At 33.2% G+C, this 25,290-nt stretch overlaps 1 protein-coding gene across 1 annotated transcript in view; it reads left to right on the top strand.

Annotated features, from left to right (window-relative positions):
• LOC118182667 (uncharacterized) overlaps nucleotides 1–15,652 on the top strand; it is a 117,576-nt gene extending 101,924 nt beyond the window's left edge. The window contains exon 2 of the mRNA XM_035352050.2: nucleotides 6,710–15,652. The gene's annotated coding sequence lies outside the window, so the exon portion shown is untranslated. The remainder of the gene's footprint in view (nucleotides 1–6,709) is intronic.
• Nucleotides 15,653–25,290: the final 9,638 nt, after the last annotated feature.

Below are 25,290 nucleotides of genomic sequence, written 5' to 3'. Positions count from 1 at the left end.
GTTTTCAATTAAATTAAGGGTATATGATGATATATAAGATAAATTAAAAGTACATAATAGTTAAATGTATACTGATGGTATATTAATACCCAGTTTATAAACTGGCATTGTAGACTTTTCAGAATTTATTTATACTTCTAATCTAAATTTAAAAACACAAAACTAAACATTTCTTACCTTTCTGAGAGCATTGTGTAACTCATTAAAGGCACTGCTGCCTACTTAATTTTATAATTACGAAAAACGTTTGAATTTTCCTTTTAAAGTAATTTCGTCAGTACACTGCTCATCTAATAGGAATAAAAAGTTTGTTCTAATATTAATCGGGAATATTATTTTCATTTTAATAATAATAATAATTTTAACAAGCAGATGGGTTTATAATGTGTTTTAATTTATGTTTGGGAAACGATATTTTTTAGACATCAGCGTGCTCCTGCATTAGAATCCCAATTATCAGCGGTACTATTATTTATTCTATTTATGGAAATGCAGTGAGAGAGTGAATTTCGGGAAATCGTTATGTATAAGTAGTAATTTTGATTGTAAGGGCTTGTTACTGGAATTTTTGTACCAGATATATGTATAAATTTGCATTATTTGGATAGTCAATAGGCACATAATTTTGAGATTTACTAAGTTTTTAAATTATCATCATCTTATTCAAATTAAATGAAAATACTTACTCATTTTTTTTTATATTTTAACAACGCAAAGTGGCAGGCTATATTTTCTTGTGCCTTGATTTGCCCAATTTTTTCCCTTTCTTTTTGGTCTAGTAGGCAATTTTATTAAAATTAAAACTTTCCAGCGCTTCCTGGTCGAAACGCCGCTTCATCATGCTTTGGCATTCCCGTTACTGAGGAGACTGTTTCTATCTTTTCCGTACATTGCATTCTATTTCTTTCTTTTTGTATATGTTCTGCATTAAAAAGGTCTCATTACTGAAAATGAATGTGATAGAAATTTTAATAAAACTTGCTATTATTTTTTTGACTTTTTGGGCTGCCATAGTTAGCTTTAATTTTCTTTTACAAATCCTACACATATTAGTAACACTGCGAATGAAATATACTAAAACTTCTGTTTCTAAATATTCTGTTTTTTGTATTTTCCATGCGGAATATCTAACTTTATACTGAACACCTGTTTCTATACTGCAATATTGTACTATATTAACAGTTATGATTAGAAGTTGGCAGCATACGTAATGTCTTAGAATTTCTTAATTTTAGTCTGTTCGCATTTTTTTTATCATGCGCAAAGGGGAGCCAATAATTTTTTCCTTACTTGCATTTATTTCACCTCTTTCAGATAGAAAAAAGCACTAAATCCTCCACTGCCTAACATTTTTAGTAACAAAATATCTTCAGTATATAAGATTTTTCTCCCGCTTTCTTAGCTTGCCTTCGTGGTCTGCACGCTGGGGGGGGGCGTATTCCAAAGGTCCGCGGTTCGATAAATACATAATGTCTCTAAACAACAACATCTCAGTTACCTGGGGTGCTACATAGTTGCTGGTCTAGCTTCTACTTGCTCATGTTTTATATTTCTATTAAATACAGACAGCAAAATATTAAACATACACTTATCATTTCTTAAAAGTAAAGTGAAAAGACAAAAACCCTAAATAATAGATTTTAAGTTACAATTTACAATTATAACCTTGATCATTAAATATTATTGACTTATTATTTGGTAAAATAATAAACATAAGTATGTAGCCACGGAAGAAGAGAAAAGCATATCGCATATCTATCAATTTTTATTTACTTATTTATATTTTCCCATAATAATATAGTTTGCTGATATATTACTATATACCCATTTACTATATACATGTAAAATAAGTTTGATTTTTGATTAATGGTATTATTTGTACGTCGTTAAATGATAAATTTTGTAACCTTATTAAAACATTTCCGAGATACACATCACAAACAGCAAGATAAAAAATCTCCTGATCTCTTACACAACTATTGTTTACATTATCATTGAAAGGTACCACTGTGTTTTACATACTAAAAATATGCCAATCAAGCACGTGTAATATGCAATTATGTTAAATATCGGACTCCTTCGAATTTTTATTTGCAAATACATATGTGTTAGATGTCTAAAACGCATATAAATCTAGCTTCACTTATATTATTTTCACTTAGAATACCTACAAACTCCTTACTCTTCCATCATTTTCCTCTTGGACTGTGTATCACACATGTAATATCTAACCCATTTATGCATAAGCTGTAGAGACATTAGGTATTTTTGGAAGCAGGCAAGATGAAAAATTAGCAACGCCTTCGTCAGGAATCGAACCGCGGACCTCTCAATTATGCTCTGAGCTTGCAGACCACTGCCCCACGAAGGTTCGTTAAGAAGGCTGGAGAAATAACTTATATACTTCCTCTTTTAAAGGGTGACTGGGGTTTTTAGAGGACCTAATCGCCAAATCCTGGGTGAGGAGAATCATCATCCAACATCCTCTTAGTTCGGGCGCCACTGTAGAGATATTAGGTATTTTTTGGAAGCAGGCAAGGTGAAAAAATAGCAACGCCTTCAACCGGGAATCAAACCGCGGACCTTTCAATTACGCGCTGAGCGTGCAGACCACTACACCACGAAGGCTCGCTAAGAAGGCGGGAGAAATACCTTATAAAGCACGGATTATTCCTAGTAGGCATCCTGTTACAAAACAAAAAGATAATCATGCATTCGCTTTTTCCGCAAAATTATCGCTTTGTGGCATGTACCTCATTTTTACTGGACTCTTCTAAATGTTATTGCATTTCCAGTACGCAAATCTCTAACTGTTCAGGTTTAACAATTAAACACTAAACTCGATAGTAAAATCACTGATAGCTGACACTTCAATTTGAGTTCCATTCGAGCTAAGCGCGCTGGCTGCATTGGTATTTCCGTGGCTTTTTCTATGTGTAACTTAAACTTTCCAGGTTATGCGCCATTTAAACCACTAAAACCACGAAACCCCTAAAACCCAATCTATGTGTAACTTAAATACGAGCTACTTTCCCTTAGAAAGTTCTCCATTAAGACATTCCTCCGCTTCGGAAGATAGCCTAGAGGGCTTTGCCTTAATCAACTAGTTAATCCTAAAACGTTGTTTTAAAATTTTGGTTTTCAAGAAAATGATGCTACAGGTGGTTAGTATTTTGTATCTGTGAATATTGAAATAAAACTATGTTTCCAACCTAATACCGAAAACGCAGAATAAAATAAAATATCGCTGTATAATAATGGATAGAGGTTTTCATTCTTTTGAAGAACTGCATCATATGATCGTATTATTGCCATATTACGTATTTCAAGAATTCTGTCTTCTTATGCAACTACAATTTCTGTAGTGTTACGAATATTTTTTGTAAGCGCGTATTAATTTTATAAAAGCATATTATTTTTGCAAGCACATACTATTTATGGAAACTTAATTTATTCAAAACATAATTATATAATATAACTATGGAATATAGAATATTATCAACAATAAAAGCATAAATTAAATGCAAGAACAACATTATTTTCTGTTATTAAATTCATTAAGCAGTTGCTTAACTTGTCTTCTTGTACGCATATGCTTTAGAATGAAGATTACAACAAGCTTTAGAAAGAGTTCTGAGTAGCAAAATTAAGTTACCAATAAATGATATGCACTTCTGCAATATTTATTTTAATAAATGGAGATCTCAGTTTATTACATTAGATTCCATAGAAAGTTTAAACTGCTGTGCTACGTGTCGATATTACTTCACTAACCACTCTAAACTACCTCAAATAAGCATCCACACATCCAAGTACTTCAAAAAATTCGATAAAATGGCATCTACAAATTTCAGTTACTGAAATTTAAAACTTGAGTTTGTAAAAAATTCCTTCACTGAATTCTGGAGCCGAGCTAGAGCTGAATATCCCGCCATCCCTGAAATGGCATAAAGTATTCTGCCATTCAGCACCACATATTTCTATGAAACAACTTTTCAGCTTTACTGTTTATTAAATCCAAATATCGTTCAAAGCTGAAAAGCGATGAAGAAGCTTTACGTCAAGCAGTATCAAATACTGCAGCAAGATTTAATTTGCTCTTCAGCAAACAGCAAGCACACCCGCGTTATTAAAACGTGATTTGCTTTCATTCATTTTCGTACACTTGAAAAAAATTCCAAAATTGCTTCATTTCATGAGTATATATTATTTACTGAAGAAATAATTTTTATTTTTGGGGAAATTTTATTTTTTTAATCCCTATTTACATTTAATATCTGACATCTCGAGAAACCCTCGATGACAAAAAGGGGTAATGAATAAGAAAAGTTTAAGAACAGCTGGTTTGATATTCTAGTTTTATAGCAATATCAAACGTTATGATCACCTTAATGTACATCTGATGATCTCAGTAGGGTAAGAAAATGGTCCTCGTAGAGAAAATTATCATAATTATCAATAACCATCTTTATTTACTTTCTAAGAAAAAATAGGTCGCATTTAGAAGGGATTGATTTAGGGTCACCAGACGATTCGCTGCTTTATTATTAAGTACAGTCAGTGATTGGTAAGCTTCGGCTATTTTATTAGCTGGAAGTATGCAAAAGTTGAAAGAAATGATATTTGGCAGAAATTTAGCATATCTGGTCCAAATTATTCATTACACCGAAAGACCTATTCAAGTGTAGGATGTTACATATTCATCCTTGGAGTCCATATACAAGAGTGTTTGTTTGTAGGGTACAAAATATCTACGACTTTAGGTAAGAAAAATAAAGTAAAAGTCCTTTGTATCAGCTAGACCAGCTTATCGCCATAAGCATTACGAGCGTTAAGGCTGCCACTTCGTAATGGCTACCCAGAAATAAAGGTAATATGATGTTGCAAATAGATCCTTAGAATTCCTACAAACAAACTAACGATTCTGTTCTTACATGAAAGCTTAGAGGCCATTAATGAAAGAAACGGCGAGATAATCTTCCTCACATCAGTTGATTTAGCGTCTTGTCATTAACGTTAGGCGTGATCTGCCTGCCTAAAACCTTAGAGATCGTTCGAAGCTTTTAGTAGTTTTTCTATCCTTGCTTAGTAAGACAGCTTAACGAAACAAAAAAGAGGCAATTTAATCTTTTTTTCTAAAATAAATTAAAGGAATCTTTTACCGGGAGTTCTTATCAATTTGTAATTTGTAATTTTAGTTTTTAACATCAGTTGGTGAGATGTTAACTTTATCCTTATTAGTATGATGAATTCAAGTATAAAAACATTAATATATTGAAACTATTTGCAATTGCAATATTTTTCTAATTTTGCTTTCCCGAGACCTTTTTAGAGATCTGGAATTTCGTACATTGGCTCTCCAACTAGAAACCTGAAAGGAAGGATGATCAAGCTCATATGCAGCTTAAGCCAAATCTATCCTTCAGCGTTCACCCTAAGTCTATTATTTGCTATATGCTAGTAAAAGCATTTGTGAAAATAAGACATATTCCTATTTTGTAAATGTCCATCTTGGATAGTGAATCAGTTGTTGGTTTCCCAGAATTTGTGGGCATTTATGAAAGACAAGAAACAGTTTAAACAATAAATTACTTTTCTGATAATAAAAAGTAAATACGTTTAATGTTTTCTTATCCATGGCTCGATCTTCAACCCAAAACGATACCTACTGCAAGTTTTCTTTTGTTATCCCTTTCATATATAGATTTAGCTTTCGATAAATACCTACAAATTCAAAATTTACGTGCTGGAGCTTAAAATATATTACAATTTTGATGGCTAGAATTAGTTTAAATTCTGAGGAGTGAAAACGAAAACTAGTTGCATGTCAAACAATTTTGATGAGAAAAATTGCTCGCCAGCTTTTCACACTTATATCTGACATATATTTATCACTGGAATGCCCAATATTTCTGAATATTGTCTAGCTCAGTGCTCCGCAACCGGTGTGCCGCGGCACACTGGTGTGCCATGAGTAGGATATAGGTGTGCCGCAATCAAATACATGTATTTGACATTTTGCAATTTTTTATCATGTATTTAATACACAATGACAATTTTTTCCTTAATAATGTCTATTTTAAATGTTTTTATATATTTCACTGTTGTGTGGTTGTGTGTGTGATTGTCAGTGTGTCAGCATTTGAATTTTTTACGGCACTTCCATGATAACTCGGAACTTCCTTGATAACTCCTTGATAACTCTTTGGTGTGCCACGAAATTCCAGAAAGATTTTTTCTGCTTCGCAGGTGAGAAAAGGTTGCGGAGCACTGGTCTAGCCGATACGAAACTGAATTTAGTCAGCATAATTTACTTGATAACACTTAGCGTAACCATTACTTTTGAGTCTGTTCCGGTTCATTTGCTTATTATTTGAAAAGAACAAAGATTCAAAATGCAGAATTTATTAAAAATAATTATTATTATTTTTTCAAATAGCTATAAATTATCTGGACAATTAGTTTAGTTGGTGATATTTTAGAGAGTGAGATAGAAAGTCCCATACAGTTTCAATCAAGATAGATCAGTCCACTGCGTGTGGCTAAACTAGCCCGGCTTCTCTCTACCGTAATTCTCAGCATAAAAAGATGCCGCTTCTTCTTCGTCATTTCATCCAGACCACCATCTGGAGAAGAAAAGAAGCTAGGCATGATAAGCTTTTGCTCTTCCTTTCACATTTATATAACTCATAATTCTGTTTTGTTTCAGGTATCCATGGTGACAAAGAAGGAATGATGGACTCCACCCTCTTCGTGACCTCTTCACAGAACGCCCTGTGAGAGATTAGTTTGTTCAGGAGTCTTTTCTTGATCCCAAAATCATTGTAGGTCCACTGAATGTGGAATATCCTTATTGGTGCTATGAGTAAGAATATATATTCTTTCTCGTAAGATGTTTTCTGAGGACGTCATTTGTTAATTATTACAACTTCACTTTAAGGAATTCTGCTGTTGCTTACCTGCATACATTATATGGAAAATTAAGCAAGTTTATAAATTACGATGCTTGACAATAAATTTATGAATTAAAATGTAAAAGCTTTTCTCATAAATTTTGCTTTATGATCAAGAAAATACATGATATGCTTTCATATAACGGATCTTACACCTTCCTATTTGAGCTGCCATTTTACAGATGTAACATGTTGTTTTTTAAACGTTTCTTTATATTGCGTACGGACATTTTCTAAACTAGTTGAATTCGTAAAATGAACCAAGCAAAGAATTAACTGCTCAAACTTCATGTACTCTTTTGACATATCTCAGTTGTGTAATATCACAGCTTTTTGGAACAAGATCCTTGAATTCATATTTACTTTAATCGCAATTTTTTAAAAAATGACCATATTTATACAGAGCACAACTTGCATGTCAATAAAGGAATAAGACAAAGGAATTAATTTTTCCTAAATTATACCCATAGCATTTTTGTTGGACTTCATGTTTAAAATAATAATAATACTAAATTTATTTTAAGTTAATGTAACCGTTTACAATACGTTATTCAATTAATTTTTCTAATTAAAGCTCATAAACAACTGAATGTAATTTTTATTGCTCTTATATTCCGCTATAAAATAAAATGCCAAGGCTAAAGAAACATTTTATATCTTTTATCAAAAAGTGAGCTTATACAAAATATTTATGTTTCAATAATGGATAGCTATTACATTTCATAAAAATGTTACTGTAAAATGAATTTTCTCTTAAGATTTGAATCATACGACGGATAAACTGAAACCAATTTCCTATTTAATTCACGTTTGTTGCAAATGTCAAGACATTTTATCTTACAGGCGTTGTTTACATTTTCTAATGAACTCAAAACCTTTTCTTCATTTAAAAGTTTTATTTCAGCATATTACAAAAATCCGAAATTCTTTAGTTATTGATGCATGTATAAAAATAAATTTCGGACGTAGTTGCATATATTTCATAAAGTCAAAAAACGTAAAATTTGTTAACTGAATACTCAGGCTTAGACAAACAATTTTCTAAATTATCAGTTCCTAAATTGCTAGCAATAATTTTAATTCATAACATTTACTTCTGAATCTAAGCTGTTATCGAAATTTCCATTTATACGAGTACAGCTTGTTATTTTTCAAGCAGCCCAAAACTCACATCTTTTCCCTCTTAAATATTTTTTTTAAATTTTAATGTATTTATGAATAAAGACAATAAATCTTTCACCTTAAACAAATTTGGGAAAATGTATTAAGTTTTTAGGGAGAAATTAGTTTCCTTAATAAATGGTACTACATAAACTCATATCTGGCTGATTAAAAGTAAATTGAGTGTCGACCTTGAACTCTGAAAATAATCATTTAATGCCTTAGAGCCATAAATTTGTCACTTATGTAATACTTCTATTTATTTTATGTATGAAACTCCGTTTACGTCCTACATCAAAGTTTTCTTATATGCCGATTTTGTTTTTCTCTCAAGGAAAGATTCCTGAATAGACACAATGCCTGGCATGTAGTGACTGCTTTAAGTTCCTTCTTCAAGCGTTTGTTGTTTAATGTATACATTGTACATATACTCCAGTGTATCAAGAATACAATAACCACTGATTATGGTGTCACATTATTGTTGATATTAAAGAGTATAATTATCTTTATAAAGAAATATATGACAGCTTCAGGAAGATATTTCTAAAGGTGATATATAATGTAACACAACTGCTCATTCCAGAAATTTTCAGTCACTTCAAAGACTATTTGGATCGCATATGTGAGCTTGGGTTATGAATACCGAATATGTGTTACAAAACTCAATTTACTTCATTTAATCATTATACGCAATAGTACACATGTTAAAATTTAAATGCTAGAGCTAGTAAAACCTAAATATATTACAAATTGAGGAAAATGAAAGTAAAACCTAAGATGAATCTAGTTACGCGTTAAAAAGATGTGTATATTTGACTGAAAAAAATGTAGAGAACTGACGTCTGCCTTGGCCTTTTCTCAAGTGTCTAAATTCTGAAGCTGTCATATAATAGTTAATCATTTGTTGTTGTGTGATGAAATACTTATCTGCATAATAGTTCTCATAACGAACAAGTATTATTTCTGGTATGTATGACTCTGAGAGTAAAATATTCAGAATATAGATATATCTTAATGCTATGTGATTAAAGCGTAAGGAACTTATATGTGTGAGTGTGCTTATGTAAGGATCTTAGCATCTCAAAGGAGTCTTCCGCCAAATGGCCATTGTAAACTATGACCTCATAATAAAATCTGTGTCCTGACGGCTCTGCAGAATATGTAGAATCTCAGAGACCGTGAATGTTCAGGGATTAGTTTCATCAATCCACAGATACACGATTTTTGTCGTTAAGCAGTTAGTTCCTAAGTCTCTTTGACGATTTAATTCAAAAAGGAATTGTTGATGATGTCGAGTTTAAACAACAGAAGTTTCTGCACTGCTTGCATGATTATGGAACCTTAATGACTGTTTTGTAGTTTTCATTATTATAAAGGTCTGAAGAACAAAAGGTGAAAAGTCTTTGTTTTTGCTTTTAAGGCAAGACACATGCATCAAGCTTACTAGAAAACACTTCATCGTCTTAAATTCTTTCAATAACGTTTATTAAAGCTACTTTACATTAGTTGTCTGATTTATATTACATTCAACTTTCAAAACGATTTTTTTCCTAGCATTACCTTCATTGTACTTAATCGTTTAATAAAATACCAGTAAACTTACACATATTTTAAAATCCGATGCACATAAAAAACTTAAATAACAACACATGGAAAAGAATTTCGTTTCATAAGTAATAATAACTTCACCTTTATATTTACACGTAAAAAGCATTAAATAGAGATAGATAGATAGGTAGGCTGGATATTTGACCTGTATTAAATTTGGTTTGAAACCTATTTTGAATTCACGTGAATTTAAACTGAATATCTTTTAAATGCGTTCAGGCTCATATAAAGCAGATGCATAGGAGTTTGCGAGTTTCATGAAAATAATATCCATACAGGAAGTACCAAATGCAGTTTAAATGTATTTGCTGTGCATAGCTTTTTGAAATAAATTTTCATATATGTAAGGACTTTTCGGATTTTCAAAACACTAACAGTGACTTTATCTTTTAAACCGCTGATGGTAGATTCACAATTCCAAATTTGGTTGGTCTGGCAAATAATGAAACGAATCAAGTTGTACCAACTTGGTACCACTGGAAGTTACTTGCATAAAAATGGGAAGTAGTATTTTTTTACCCTTTTCTAGCCATGTATTTGATTAAAAAATTCTTAAGAATACGAAAGTTAGGCATTTTTGTCTATATGTCAAGTTATGTAGTGACGAAAGGAATTCAGAAACCATACAAGAATTTCAGCATTTTAAGCACTTCTTTATGACTGAAATTTATTCGCTGCAGAGCAATCACAGCTAAAAATTTGATTTAAACTTTACAGACCCGCTCTGACTTAAACGCTACTGCAATGCCATTTTTGAAGTTTACATAATACACTCTCTAGAATATAGAAATATGCACTAAACATTGCTGCAGTTCTTTAAGAATTTTATAAATGAAGCTCAATTTTACAATCAATATTTTTGCAAAGCATGTCTTTATGAATGTTGCAGTTAGAATTTTTGTTCTTCTCCTGACAGAGGATTTTATGAAGATTTATTGAGTCATTTAACTTTTACAGCTAAGATAACCCCATTTTAATTTGTATTTCTCACAATTTTGAAAGCAATAAAATTTATTTCTAGCCTTAAGTTCAAAGAAACTTATCTGCTAGAAGTATGTGTCTGCATATAACGTATGTATATAACGCTTGCTTTTTCAAGGTTGTTTTCTTGTAAATTGGAGCAGAGAATGGTGCTAAAAATGATTATATGTCCTACAGTACTAATGCTTAATGTTCATGTTGTTGATATCTATGCTGCATTCAAAATCCTCAGTCATTATAATTTGATTCCTGTAAAAGAGCTAATAGTTTACTTCAAAGCTCTTTTAACATGTTAACAATTAAAATTTTACAAACATATATTTAACATAATGTCCTTCACAAACAGTTGAACATATCCAACACCTTTCTAATTTCAGTTAGTGTCTGCTATGCTATAAAAAAGATGCATGTCTCTTTAATATGGCTAAACTTTGAGGTTGGGGGATGTAAAACTATTTACCATCTTCTTCTTTATGCCTGTGTTGCTTTTCCCATTTTTCTGAAATGTGGTATGTTTATGAAATTTTTGTGTATATCTCTTGATGAATAACAAGTTTTGCAGCATTTTCTTTAGTAACGCTTTCTAACAGGAAGGTATGTAATTCAGTCTTTTGAACAGCACTTTTCTACTAAAGGTCTGCCACAAAGATATAAATTTGAAGAGCAATTTAACTCATTAACTTCTTAGGCCATCATTGCAAATGAATTTTGGGAATTTAAGAAATGCGTTCAGTTTGGAAAGCTATGGAAGTAATTTTAGGACAGCTATTCCATTGTCTGAAATGTATAATGATTCTTGTTTATAACTGTCTACTCTGTAACTGCTATTTTAGTAGATTTTAGAATATGGTTGTTTGCATAAGCTTGTAGATTTAAACATGTGGCTGGTACAGTGTCTTGCTTATGTAGTGCCAATATATATTTTGTAACAACAGACTGTAAATATGTTAAATATGGAAGAAAATATACTTATTTTCTGTTCATGTATTGAATATGTAAGTCAGTGTATCAAAGTCATGCATACTTCCCAAAAGTAATAGTGTGAGTTTAAAACTTTAAAAATAACTCGAGTACAAATATTGTATTACAAGAAAGTGCATATTATTAACAAGTGTATTGATTTAGACGTATTTTATATAAGCAAAAATAGTATTAACATTTCAATTACCTTTACTGCGCTCAGCAATGCCAAATTTACTACTTTTATACAGTTTGAGGAGTGAAACTTAGGCTGTTACTTTTGGGTAGTCTTCATATTTCAGTCTAATTTTGTAACATTAAAAAAAGTGATCTTTTATCCTCCACATACAATAATCTTGTCAATTTTGAGAGAATTGGGCGTCATCCAGTCTGGAGTTTTGTAAATCCATTCTGAGCGTAATATTTTTTAATACATTATGAAATTGTACAAGTATATACTATTTTCTGCGCAGCAGCAATTGGTTTTGAATGCATAATGAGTAAATATGCAAAACAATTTGAAATTATTAATGCAGGTTTAAAAATGTGAAATATTAGAAATCACAAAAAATGTTTTGGATGTTAAATTATAATGATTTAAGCATATATTTCTAAATAAATAGTTAGGTATATTAATCTGGCAATTAAAGGTGAAAAATGTTTATTCATCAAATTGTAAGTATATTTAACAAATAATCATTTTCAGACGTTAATCGAGAGCTAAGAATTTAAAAAAATAAGTGTTATAATCTTAAAATATTGTGTTGCAACTAAATTTTAATTTTCGTCCTTAGCTAAAATGGATTTTGCCTTCCTTCGGCATGCAGTTGCTACCTAATAATTAGACCTATACATTCATTGTTTTACAACACTGTGAATGTAAGGTGCTATATTTCAAAAATTAAAATGTAGAATATCACTTTTCTTTCAGTTAAATTTAAGTCAGGCTGATCGGAAAGGTAAATAAATATCGTTCAAATGACTTTCGAATTTAAATGAACGGCCTTTTACAAAGGATGATTCTTATCTCTTTTAACAGAAAGTTTTTTTTTTAATTTAACCATGAAATATTAGCCATTCAAAAATAATAACTAATTCTATAAATGTGGAATAATAAAAAATTATATAAATTTTATAAATTTCAGAATTTAAAATTGCTGACAGGAATCATGCTTGCATTCAATAAGACGCCAAAAAAGAGCATTCTTTTTCTCCTTGATTTTATTTCCATTCTAGCACATTTTATTAAATATGTAATATCTCTGTTGACAGAAGTTGGATATATTTTTATATGAATATGAATACCGATCAAAAAAATTTACACAGAAATTAATTAAAATTTGATTAATTTGTTGGCAGTGTTTTCTCGGATCAAAATCAATTTTTCAGGAAATTAGTGAACATTGAACTCTTACTGTGCTTTACCTTTCTTAAGATTCAAAGCACCTTGAAACACATAAATATTTAGATACTTTTCTGAAGTATAAAGATTCCGAGCACATGCGAAATATCCGCTGATTAAGTCTTTAGCTCACGAAATACTAAAAAACACATTCGCAAAGTAAAGCCTTCTTTTGCAAACTATTTCTTTATTTCTGCAAGATAGGCATTCTTCTTTGCACCTAATTTGCATTCTTCTTAAAATAATTAGAGCAATAATATATAAAATGGCTTTCCAAGCAATAAATGCTTATTCTTCCTATTTGTTGTACAGAAAGAGTTATGGTTTATAATTAAGAATTAATGCAACAGCTGCCTTTGTAACATTAACTTTCACGGTTGCTTGTAAACGGAGATCTTCTATAGAACACGGTTAAAAAATAAAAAGCAACTTATGTAATATACTACCAGATGCTTAATGTTTGTTGCTGATTGTCTCAGTGTTTATTTAGAAAGTGGTTTGCATTCTCCTGTTAGTGGTGAAATCGCTTGTTCACGTAAGACTGCTCTTCACTCTTCGCATTGCCATTCTTTGATAGGGTAATTAAAGCTGAAAATTCGGCACTATCTTTTTATCTTCACTACGGGCAGATATTTTCTTCACTGGTTAACCTCTTTTAGATTACATTATTCAGAAAAAATTTTGTATTTTCTAGCGATTTTATCCTGTACACTATTTAAAAAGCATTTAGATTATAAAATTTTGATGAAAATGAGGTACTTGGGCCGAAATAAAACGGAACATTGCTATATTTATAACAGGAGCTTTTCTACTCCTTATATGCAACATATCAATGCAATGTGAAGCGTTCAGAGAGTCCTTCGTAAAACTGATTTTTACCTGTAATTATCAATGTATAAATATATAGTCTAGTCCATGTTTTCCCCTTCAACTTAGCAAGAATCTGGAGCTAAAATGCTCTAGCTGAAAACTGTTTGATTAATAATTGTACATTTTTATGTAGTTACAATATTTTTGCTACTAAAATAATGAGAAAGATTTAAAAGAGCTTCTTTATATGTTCTTTTTGCCCAGTACAAGAGCTTGAACTTAAGCACTCATAAGTAACACAGGCTTTGGATATTTGTTTATAGCCACACAAAGTCTTTTTTGTATATTTACATTCTAATAAAAATTAAAAGGCTGTTCAAAATAAATATAAAATTAGCGAATGTTAATAAGTCTATATGGTGTTGATCTGTGTGATAGAAATTTAATCTGATATTTCATTGATATAAGGCCAAAATACTAAAGCTCAATATTATTTTCAAACAGTTTTGCATTTTAGTATATTCGGCAAAATGTTTTGCCAAATTTGTAGTGTTTCAGTTTTTTCTGCAATACATTTTCTTGAAGTAGTTACTCTGGTATACTGACAAATTGGCAATTATTTGTATGATATTTAGCCGCAAAAAGCGTTATTTGAAATGTAAATAGCAAGAAGCAAATTCTGAATGGTCTTGGACACTTAAAAACCATTAAAGCATATCTTTTTTTTTAATTTTGTTTTATTTCTTCATAGTAGATGCTTGGAGTATTAAGATACATCAGTAACTAAAGTACTCACTTAAACTGAGTTATTAATTAATGAATTTCTAAACGCACTAATTTTTTTTCTAGTTTCAAACTAATTCAACATAGAAAAAGAATAAATAACTAAGTAAATTTTTAAGATGCAACTATTATAACGATAACCATTACTTAAAAGTGGATTCCAAATAAAATTTCTTTCATCTTCCATTAAAAGGTGATGCAAATCTTACTTTAATTTTGTGTTTGAGTATACCACAAAGAAGCTTTGTTTTCTTCATAGCATTTAGCACACAACTTTTTTATTCGATAATAGTATGCTTAACGTTTCCCTTCCACCAAGAAACTCAATCAAGGAAGAGTCAATTGTAGCTATTCTAAAACCCTTTCAATATAAAATCTCTGTCATATTACATTTCGTGAACAGAAAGTTATCATAAGATATAAAACAAATTTAACAGCTCACAAGAGTAATTTCTTCCACATATCACCAGAGTAACTACGAAATTTTCATTTGAAATTAATTAAGTTCTTTTGTACTTTCATGATGAAATTTAATATAATTGTTAAAAGCTGTGTGCTTATGAAATGGTAAGCAGCTTGCATTTCAAGGCTAATATTTAGCTCATGTATGTCGACATAATATGAATCTAGCTGCATACATTTGTTATTAAGCGCAATATACAATGCCTAGATATAAACAGTGTTTGGCTTTTCTTCAATAATTTGCTATGTCTAGGATTAGGAACACTTCAAAGTATTCAACATGTTGTTGAAATGGTTGATGAAGGTCAGCATTAGGTTCCTTGGGACCAAAGAAAGCGGCCAATTATTAGTATTATAGAATTTATGCTTGTTTTCTGCAAACACTTTGTTGTGGCCAAATGTCTTGGTCGTCATGTGCCTCATTTGTACACTGTGATGTGTGACAACTATTGTTATATCTGTTTTTTGTGAATGGGATAATTGGGGTGGGATGACAATCCTGTTTGTAAATAAAAAAATTATAAAATGCAAATTCTTGTGTGTCTTTTCTAACTTATTAGCGTTTATTTTTGCTACACAAAAGTGCGATGAAAAAATTATTATAAAAATATATATAACGCTTATTATGTTTTGAAATCATTCAGTTATAACCAAACTCTTCGTGGAACTTAAGCGAATTATCGCGAAGTCTAAAATAACAACTGAAACTTGAGAAGGGTGTAAAAGACCCTTTTATTTAAAACTAAGAACGAAAGGCACTCCTGGGTGCTTACAAGCTCAACTAGTACTTATGGCTAGATAACTTAAAGTAACAGTCAGTTCAAATGTTAGTTAAATTTTAAACAAGCTAGTAGTCAAAGGCTACACAAATCAATTTAATGTGAAGTTGACTGGAATGGAGATTCAGTATCGGCAATTACAATGTAAGGCCTAAGACTATACATCTTATCTAATCGAGCAACCTAGTAATGTGGCCTCAAGAGGCAGAACACGTTTTCCATCAGAAAATGGCAAAAATAATTGATTTATCTTATTTATCATAGTAATTTGAAGAATGTGAGAGTTAGTCCTTTCGATTTAAAATTAAATCTTATAAGCAAATTTTTATTGCTAATAATTCAAATGCTTTATTTCCTTCATCTGGTTGATAATTGTTATACAAATTGCGAAATCCCTTTCTTACATATGGCTACAGGAAAAAAATGTTTATTAGATAATAGAAGGAACAATATTTCTTTGAACTGCTGCGAAAAATAAAAATTCTCCCACTTAATACGCTTAAAACACAAAAGAAATGTTATTTTTTACCACTATCGCTGAAAGCTTTTAAGAAAAATTTTCAACACAATTTAATGGTATAAATTATATTTTAGGTAAATTATAAAAGTAAAACATGCAGTTTGCTCTCTGCTCTGCATGTATCCTCACACCCAATAAACACAATTTAGTATAATACAGATTTATATCAAGGCTCCTACATATATAGTTTCATACTTGAGGAAATGAAATAAGCGTTATTAAATTCACTTGTATGTTAGGCATATTAAGTTTGTTTGCTAGTCTGCAAATAATACGTATATCTACAGTGAATTGCCAAACCCAATGCTACAGTTAAACCTATGCAGAATGATGTTATTTATGCACCAGTATGCATACCAGTTCAGCAATGTATATACATAGTGGTAGACTTTTGTGGAAGTATTTAGAGCTGTTTGCGCCGCTTGAGTTTTCTCTACCCCAGAAATGTTGTGTTGCCCCTTGCGTTTCGGAGGTAAGAGATAACTCTGTATTACCCCATGATGGAATTTCATGAATCCATGGATCCAACAAGTAAACAGAAGAATGTACAATCTGAGCAGCCCATGATCGTAGCGAATTTGTTTAGCTGGTATTCAGTGGAACCCGTATTATACTCATGAATGTCTCTGGCAGATGAACACTATGCAGGAATCCTTTCCAATGAATAGCGCCCATTCATGTCCTGAGGTCTTTCTGATAGGTTTGTCTTTTTGTAACAGAAAAATATAATAATCACACAAATAAATAACCGGAATTCAGGTTTATCTACTATATCTGAGGTGTTTTGCAACGAGCTCTAGAACGCAGAAATCATGCACTTCTATGTGCATCAAATTCTTGGACCGTACTACAAGAAATAGGGTGTTTATTGTAAATAGAATACTTGGACCGTACTACAAGAAATAGGGTGTTTATTGTAAATAGGCGGGAGAAATACCTTATAAGGTGTATCAATATCTTAGCAATTTAGTGTACAACACTAATGATAACAAATAGCTAAGCTTACAGTAAGGCTTTCGCATTACCTGTGAATAAATTCAGTAACAGTAGTTCTTAAAAAGAGAAAATATTAAGTAATACCATTACAAAGCGCTTGCATTCTTAAATTTGCACGTGTGCAGTGTTTCTCGACACCCACCTTTCCCCATATATAGGTACTCTGTACTGCGCGTATTTAACGCCCTGTAATGCGGATGTTTTAAAAAGATCAAGCGTCCAAGCCGCCTTTATGAAATAAAGTCTGGTTATTCACTTCCTCTACTGACTGCAAAAATGAAACGTCAGTAAAGTTCCTCTTCAGGTCTGTGCAGTGGATGATCCAAATATTGAGTGATGGCAAAGTTTGTACCTTTGAGAGGCTATTTAAGGAAGGCCAGAATAATATGTGTGATGAACCACCTTGAGTCGACTGGAAATCATCGCGAATCATCATGTGCCTGCGATAGACATCATGACTCGTAAAAACAGATGATTACCAATATGTGTTCTATCGATGAATATGTCGCAAGATTCCTAGTTCCTAGTCAGTTCTTTACAAAACTGAGACGGAAAACTTGGACTGCAGGAAATAAGGCTCTCTATGAATTCTGAAAACACTTATTGAAGAACATAAAATGAAGAAATTAGCCAGTGTTAAGAGTATTTTAGTAATAAAATGTTGTGTAGTTATTGGTGAAGCCACAATAATAACATTTATAGTGGTATGCTTACTCACATATGTTACTGGTAGATGCCCGTCGTGAAAAATAAAGATCGCAAGATGAACTCAAAATTCCCATTTCCTTCATTTACACTTCATGTTAACTTAATCTCCATTTTCAATAAACCAGAAAGAATTTATGCTGATCCGCATATGAGATGGCTGACCGCTTAATTTTGCGTGAAACGAGAATTCCAAGCCACGGATATTCAGCACTGCACTTCTAGATTAATACGTCCTCAAAGCTAATACTCTTGACTTCATAATAGCATCAAAAATTGCGAGTCATTGTCATTCTTCTATGCACAACTTTTCCAGAAAAGCAAAAATTTGTAACAGGCCAACGCGACAGTGTGCGTGAGCGACCTCATAACTCCCCCCGTCCCCCAGGAAAAAACATCACAGGCGAAGAGAAATTTTAAAAAAAGAATCATGGTTTGCATCTTCCCACTTTTTTCCCTCTTAGCGGTTAAGTGGACGCTTATTCATTTCAACCAGCAAAACATTCTACAGAATAGGATCACCAAGTTAAATTTCCTCTTGCTTAAGACCAAATGAACTAAAAAGTGTTCTTGTCTGACCATATCGTTAAGTCACAATATCAAGTTGGGGAGGAAAACTGTCGCAAAAGGATCTAATGTAATGCTCAGTTACTTGCACAATATCTCGTAAAATATCTAAGGAACTCCAGATTTAAATTAATGTGATGTCATTATATAATTACCTCCTTTTCAGGGAAAAAAAGGACAGCGAGAAATAATTCATGTGTGCACAATTCCAGTGCAAATACCAGCTTCATATCTGATCAAAACATTAGTGTGACACAATCAGTCTGAAATACATATAAAGACTGCATTTTAAGTATTAAATATCAGAGAAATTATTCCATTAGATGTAATCATTACATGCAATACAGATACAACTCATTTACCTTGTAGAGTTGCGCGCCTCCAACCTGCACGCAACCAAGAGGTGACTGTTGAAACTGGAAAATAGACAGAGTCTTGCTAAGGGTTTAAGTCCCTTTTTATTCAACTTAAGAAGTTACAATTGCGTGCTCTTGACGCTCACAAACTACGCCGACCTGGCGGTAAAATAAAAATAAGAACCTGAAAAGAAATAATAACAAGACTCTAACTACGAGGCTCTCTAAAAGTAACTAACCTCACCGCGTTTTACAATACCGCTGCTAATTTAGCAAACTTTGAATATCACGTTGAACGATTAACAATACTCCAAGGCAAGCACACAGGCCGAAACACGGGGTTCTTCAATTTCTGGCCAACTACCTCCGCGCTCGTGAAGTAAGAACAGCACACCTCGAACTCGTTTCCTTTCTATTTAACTCAGAATACTTCAGCTGAAAATTTGAATCCTTGCGCGTTCTACTAAAATTTACATACTCTGGCATTGGCAGTTCCAGGGGAAAGTAAGGCTTGACAGGAAAGATAGTTTAAACATAAAATAAATGTTAGTTAAAATAAATATAAACCCTACATTTGCCGCTGCCAGAATTTGGAAAACTTGGAAGCAGGTCCTACAAACGACCTGTTGTAAGGTTTCTAGAATTCTGAACTAACTGGAAAGAGCCTCGTTTACACAAAAAAAAATTTTATGTAACAAAATGTATACTAAATTTCTGTCAATACTTATATAAATCTCTCTTCTTACAGCAACTTTTCCTGGACTTCATCAATCAATCTTGTTCTTTTCCTTCTAACATCTGGAAGGAATAAGTATCAGTATCTTTCTAAATACATTATAATTTACACTTTCTTGACACTGAATAAATTTTTGTTTTTAAACGATTCGTTTTCCTTAGTTACTGCTTAATTCACATTCATTCAATTATTCAAACATTAATTTAACTTTACCCTGGCTCTCCACCATGTGTGGTGTCAAACGGGAATATTCGTGTTTTAGTCTTACAGCGCTTCCCCTAACCACCATGATTTGTTAGATTTCAACGACCAAATAGACACACCTTACTCGACATTCTACAACTCGATGAGCTACTTTAACATTCTTAAAAATTCAAGTGTAGGTGGAGAACCCTACAAAACACATTCATTCTAACTTCCCCCTCATTCATCTTTAGACATGCAGGCTTTCGCTCTAAAGCATGATTTTATCTACAGTTTAATACTTAAATTTTGAATTCATTGCTTTTAAGCATTTACTTTTAGCATCTAAAATTTTATGCTTCTAGACTAAATTCTACTTTTACATAACTTTCAAGTATTTACGTATATTTACAAAATTTTAATACATATGATTTTTACAATTTACCATAAAATGAATAAGAGAAAATAAATTTTTACTTTACTCATTCTTCGCCAAGCTGGCGGCACTGAAACTAAAATTCTTATTAATACAAGAATACGAAGTTATTTTTATCTTCGGCCAAATTTTGGCTTTAACATAACAGAATCAGTCTTTCGACCAACAGAAAATGCTTGTTCTTAGATATGTACTTAAAGAAAATAATACTTTTGCCTTAGCTAAATAAAGTAAAACAAAACTAAGTCTCAACCGAGACATACTTTCGTCAAAACATAGAACTTCGTACTTATGCATAACATTTAGGAACAAAAGAAAAAATTTTATAGAAGATTTTAACTTATCTTTGAGTTTTCGATGATTGAAACTCCGTCATTCTTTTCTGGAAAAATTGTTCCCACGTTATAGGATCCATGGATGTCAATCTTCTCCTTACTGACCTCCGAGTGTCGTCCACATTAGTTTTTCTCTTGCGTCCTCTGCATGCTGGCCTCTTGGCGGAGTGATTGTCGGGTTGCTGTCTTTTTCGTTTTTTTCTTGGACGGCTGGTCTTGACGTCCTCCGGTCTGGAGTCCTTCTTGAATTTCTTCTGTTGTTCCTGGTATTTTCGTTCCTCCTGCTGTCTTTTCAGTTTCCGGAACGGCGGCCTTGCTTGCACCTGACTCTCTGGCCCTGGGAGCGTTTTCCTTGATGCATAATTTCTACTGCGATACGTTGTAGGTGGTGTTTTCCTCTTTACCAAGGTTTCTTTACGCGGTGGCTTTTCATTCTTGTTTTTCTCAAATGCTGGAGTTTGAAAGTTTTCATTTTTTCTTTTTGGTACCGTCGTCTGGGTTGTAGAAGGGCTAGGTCTCTCTTCAGTTCTCTGCTTCTTGGGTGGTGGAACAGTTGTCGTTATTTCTGGACCTTCTACTTCTTTTAGACTTGAGTCCTGCAAGAAACTTTTAAGGATTTCAAAATCATTTGGATTATAGTATTTTTTCACCTGGTCGGGACTTGCTTTACAGATCTCCCCTCTCTCGTTCTTAAGGTACAAAACGACTCCTTTGATTTCCTGAATTACATAGGGGCCTTCAAATTTTGGAGCTAACTTTGCAGTAAAATTGTCTGGGGCACTTGGTAAAGAAAATTTCCGCTTCAATACTTTATCCCCAACTTTAAAATCTGCTTCACGGCGTTTTCTATCGTAATACACTTTTTGCTTATTTCTTGCCGTATCCGAGCTTTTAAGCGCCTGATCAATAGGTTTTTGCACATCTTTCTGTTTAAACTCTTGCTCTCTTTGTTGCACAAAGAATAATTTATCTAAAGGCGTAATTAACTTTCGGCCTAAAAATAATTCTGCTGGGGTTTTTCCCGTAGTATCGTGATTTGCCGTTCTTAAAGCATAAGCTAATTCATTTATGTAGCCATCCCAGCGCTTGTGATGTGTACTAACGTAACTGCGAATTATTTTTACGATGTTTTTATTCACTCTTTCTGCTATGTTTGCCTGTGGTCTATACCGAACCATTTTGATATGGCGTATGCCAAGTCCAGTGCATATGTTTTCAAATATTTGACTAATGAATTGTTTTCCGTTATCGCTAATGACTTTTATCGGTGCACCGTATTTTAAAATGTATCTGTGTAAGAATGCATCTGCGACTGTTTTGGCTGACGCGCGTTTAAGTGGAACAATTTCTGTCCATTTTGAAAAATGATCTACTATTACTAAAAGAAAACGATTTTTATTTAACTCGCTCTGGGGGAAGGGACCAAGAAGATCTATGCCTTAAATTTCATTCGGGAATGTAGCGCGAATGCTATTTAAGTACCCGGCCGGGCTGTAATTAATATCATTTATTAACTGACATTGATTGCAGGACCTGACATACGCAGTTACTATTTTGTATAATTGCGGGAAATATACCGCCTCGCGTACCCTTTTTAAAGTCTTTCTGACCCCTAAATGACCCGCTGTTTTCGCGTCGTGTAATTCCTTCAAAATGCTTAATCGAAGCGAGGCTGGGATGACTGGTTTGTACTCGAGATTTTCGTTTGTTGTTTTCGTATAAAATAATAAATTATCTATTATTTCATAGTTTTCTGCTCTTTTTCTTATCGCATCGATATCTGTGTGCTCAAAGCTTTCGGGGTCTTTCAAATATGCATATATCTTTCCAAATTCAGGATCAGCTTTCAGTTCAGTGATAATCGTATCTCTAGAATCTAAAATTTTTGAAGTCAACACAGCGCATTTAAGTTCATTTCCTTCATCGTCCAGTTTTATACGAGAAAGTGCGTCAGCTACATTGTTTTCCTTACCGGGTTTATATTTTATTCTGAGATTATATTCTTGGAGTTTTAAAGCCCATCTTATTAACCTGGGCGTTAGGTTTTTCCCCGAGTAAAGTCTACCAACAGCCGCATGATTCGAAAAGACTGTTACTGGCGCTTTGCCGAAATAAACTCGAAATTTGTGTACAGCCATTAATACGGCTAATGTTTCTCTCTCTGTAGCTGTATAATTCCTTTGTGTCTGATTCAACGTTTTACTAAAAAATGCCAGAGGATGGCTATTTTGCATAAGAACCGCACCCACCGCATAGTCCGACGCATCTGCTGCAATTTCCAGGTTTTCGTCCCCCTCCGGGAATTTCAAGACAGGGGCATTGATGAGCGCTTCTTTTAATCTTTCAAATGCTGTCCACGTAAATTTACTTCTCTTTCTTTTGATTACTAAGAGTGGTTCAACAATATTAGCGAAATCTTTTATGAAAGACCGATAGTAAGAACATAACCCAAAGAAAGAAGAAAGTTTCTTGGCGGTGTTGGGCGGTGGAAAATTCTTGATTGCTTTTATTTTTTAATCTTGCGTTTCTATACCCTTTCGTGAAATTTTATAACCGAGATATTTAAGTTCTTTAGTTGCGAACTTGCATTTTGAGGCGTTAATTGTAAGACCGGCCTCTTTTAATAATTTAAAAACTTCTTCTAGATCTTTAATGTGTTGTTCCAACGTACTACTCGTTATAATTATATCATCTAGATAAATTAAAGTTGATTTTCCTAGGACAGGCTTTAGAACAATGTCCATAGCTCTCTGGAATGTTGATGGGGCCCACACAACCCAAAGGGCATGCGTAAAAATGCATAAGTGCCCGATTTTGTTATAAACGCGGTTTTATGTATGTCTTCGGGTCTCATAGCTATTTGATAGTAGCCAGACGTTAAGTCCAAAGTAGACATGTATCTTGTAGATTTGATCTTTCTAATAATTTCCTCTATAACCGGCAAATGGTAAACTGGGAATTTAGTAATACTATTTAGTTTTCTGTAATCGATAGCAAACCTCCAAGCCCTTTTATCCGAAGGAGGAAACTCGTTCTTTTTCCTACATAGTACGACTGGACTCGCGTATTCACTATTTATGGGCGTTATTATTTTATTCTTTAACATCTCCTGAATATGTTCTTCGATGATTACGTCTTTTTGTTTATCGTAACGGTATGGTTTAGTCCTAGAAGGTTTTTCGGCAGTTAATTGTATCTGATGCGTAACTATTTGACAACTACCAGGCTTTTCTGAAAACAAGTTAGAAAAATTACTCACCACTTGCTGGATGGCTGGACTTTCATGGTCATTCAGATGGCTAAGGTCAACTTGCGGTTGCTCCAAAGGTTCCACCACCCTCTGGTCCATCTCCAGCACCACTGAACAGTCTTGAAAATTCAATTTGGCCCTCGCGGCCCTTAAAAACTCCATACCTAAAATAAGAGGATTTTCCAGATTCTTCACTACAAAAATTAATACTTTGAGACTTTCCTCTTTTACCTGTATGTTTAATGATAATTTCCCGATGCAGTGACAGGTATTTCCTTGCGCCGCTATAATTTCGGTATTTTTGGTTTTAAATAATCGTACCCTATAAAAATTCTTTTTGAAGAATGTTTCGCTCATAAAATTTCCTTCTGCTCCTGTATCGATGAGGACTTCTACTGGTACATCGCCAACCAGGCCTTGTATAATTGGTAGATGTGAGTTTTTTACGATGACCGTATTTAAATGTCTTTTTGAGGGTTTTTTTTAAAACTTTCGGGGTCTGGACCGTCGCTTTCACAGGCCCCTCTACTCGTTTAAAGGTTTCCTTTCAAGTTCTGCCTTCTGGGTACGCGGATGTTTATTTTCGAATTTTCTTTTTGGGCCTTGACCTTCGAGGTTCGATGAGCTAGCTTGATAGCTCTTTCCCCCATAAGAGCGGTTTGCATTTCTGGTTTGCTCATTTGAAGATTTCCTTCGGGTACTTTGAGAATACGTTGCCCCTCTAGCTTTTTCCGCTATTCTGCGATTTTGAAACTTCACCGCCAATTCGAAGAGCTCCTGCAATGTGCTTGGGTTTCTAATTTCGAAGCAGTCTTGAACAGCAGGTAACAATCTTGGTAAGATTATTTCAATAATCTCCGCGTCGGGTTTCTTCCCATACAGCATATCGGTCAGCTTAATTTTTCGCAAAATAAAGTCCGTCAACTCTTCTATATCCCTTTGATAGAAACTATATAGTTCGGCTTCCAGCCTTGCTCGATCTTTCACTATGGGGAAGGCCTTTACTAACGATTTGTTGAAATTTTCAAATGTATATGTCTGGCTTCCAAATTCCCCTAATAAAAATTTGCCTATATTCTTCCACCATAGCGCGGCCTGTCCTCTTAGTGCAGATGTGGCGATGGCAACTTTTTGTCTTTCAGGCACAGGGTAGAGCTGAAAGTGATTTTCTAGGCCTTCTAGAAATATCGCCACCGAATTTTTTTCGTCGAAATTGACGTTTGGCTTGATTGACGCTCTCAAAGTCTGGACCAGGTATCCAAATCCTTCCAATTGGCTTGCCATTTCTTGGTGCTGTCCCGCGGCTT

The sequence above is a fragment of the Stegodyphus dumicola genome, chromosome X2, assembly GCF_044657685.1.
Source record: "Stegodyphus dumicola isolate Sdum_Otavi_A_Nest chromosome X2, ASM4465768v1".
Lineage (NCBI taxonomy): Eukaryota > Metazoa > Arthropoda > Arachnida > Araneae > Eresidae > Stegodyphus > Stegodyphus dumicola.
The sequence above is the reverse complement of the archived record's forward strand: the minus strand, read 5'-3'. Positions and strand labels throughout refer to the sequence as shown.